Source organism: Terrapene carolina, unplaced genomic scaffold, assembly GCF_002925995.2.
Source record: "Terrapene carolina triunguis isolate 2854851 unplaced genomic scaffold, T_m_triunguis-2.0 Scaffold751, whole genome shotgun sequence".
NCBI lineage: Eukaryota > Metazoa > Chordata > Testudines > Emydidae > Terrapene > Terrapene triunguis.
The window spans coordinates 2,409,007-2,410,737 of NW_020665102.1; the positions used below are offsets into that span (position 1 = coordinate 2,409,007).

At 58.9% G+C, this 1,731-nt stretch overlaps 1 pseudogene; it reads left to right on the forward strand.

The window, feature by feature from the left end:
• The window catches only part of LOC112124918, a 377,084-nt pseudogene that overhangs the window by 240,542 nt on the left and 134,811 nt on the right, over positions 1 to 1,731 (forward strand).

Here is a 1,731-nt window from a genome sequence, read left to right on the forward strand (position 1 = left end):
TTAATGGGTCTCCCCGGCTCAGACCCTCCTGCTCAGCCCGGCCCCGCAGCGCCAGGGAGCAGCAGCGGGTGAGCGCTGCCTCTGCGCGTGCCCAGAGCTTGAATGGCACAAAACCCTTCTCCGGCTCCGGGAAAGCCTCCAACGGCCCCGCACGAGCCGGGCTGTGTACGCACGCGAGGCGCTGCGGCTCTGCCTGGCTCGGCCTTCCGGTCAACGTCACTTCCGCTCCAGGGAGAGTCAGGGACTACATCTCCCAGCCTGCACCGGGGGGCGCTTCTGCCCTCTCCGCCCAGGTAAGGGAGGGTTTCAGCAGCGGTTACTGCGCATGCTCCGTGCCAGCCCCGCTCGTCCTACCCCCCCGCCCAACGTCACTTCCGCTGCTACCTCTGTGTGGTCTGGGGGCCCGGGCTGAGCAGCTGCTGCTACTCGGGGTCTGTGCGGGGGAGCCCGGCATTAACCCCTCCGTGCCCGGCCAGGGGGGCTTTCTCCAGCTGGGACCCGCCCCCTGGGCAGCCCCGGGCCGGAGACCCCCGGTGAGTGAGAGACCCCGGGTGGGGGGCGCTGGGGCCGGGCAGGAAAGTGACTCTCCGACCCGGGGAACCTGGGAGAAGCCTCGGAGCTGCCTCAGCCCCAGCGGAGCTGCAGCAGGATCTGCCCCCGGCACCGCTGGGATTGGGGGGGGCAGAGACTGGGGCCCGGCGGGGGGGTCCCTGTGGTGTGGGGGGAGAGGGGTGTCGGGCAGGGAGGGGAGAAGCCGGAGTTGGGGGGGGAGTTAATTGGATCCTGTCCCTGTTTGTGTCACTTGCCTCTCACCCCCTGATACAAATTCTCTCTAGTTCTTCCCCTTTCCTCTCTCACTATCTCACACGTGGCTATAAAATCTGGGACAGATCGCGCCCCCCCTTTTTCTACTCAAATTATCTCTGATCCGCTCTCTCGTCTCTCCTGCTTTCTTCCTGTTCTCTTCATATTTCTCAAATGTCAATTTAAAATCTCCTCCAATGGGGCGGGGGATTTTTTCCACCCATTTTATTTGCTGTCCTCAGTCGTTCTCCATCCTGGTTGTTGCTGGGGCGTCAATTTCCCAGTGATCATCTTTCCCCTCCCCTTTGAGAATCATTTGTTCCCTCCTTTATCTCTGTTTAAAAATGTTTGCCGATGAAAGAGACAGCCATATATTTAATACCCATCAAAGCCAGAGGCCTCCCCCTGTCTGGGGGATCAGTGGTTCCCAGCTGGTAACGGGAGAGTTGGCTGGATCCTTTTTTTTCTCCAGCTGGTCACTCTGAGGGTACGTCTATACTTACCTCCTGGTCCGGTGGTAAGCAATCGATCTTCTGGGATTGATTTATCGCGTCTTGTCTAGACACGATAAATCGATCCCGGAAGTGCTCGCCGTCGACGCCGGTACTCCTGCTCCGCGAGAGGCGTACGCGGAGTCGACGGGGGAGCCTGCCTGCCGCGTGTGGACCCGCGGTAAGTTCGAACTAAGATAGGTAGCTGAAGTTGCGTATCTTAGTTCGAAGTGGGGGGTTAGTGTGGACCAGCCCTGAGTGCACCGTGGGTCCAGAAGTATCCCAAACCCCATGACAAATTGTCTCTGTGAGGGGCTGCTTCCCACAGTGCTAAGATGTAGCCACCTCTGGAGTGGATCCATTACACTGGTCTACAATTTTTGAGAAGACATCTGCTTCAGAGATAAAATGTGCTATTTATTATGTATTTTGATGT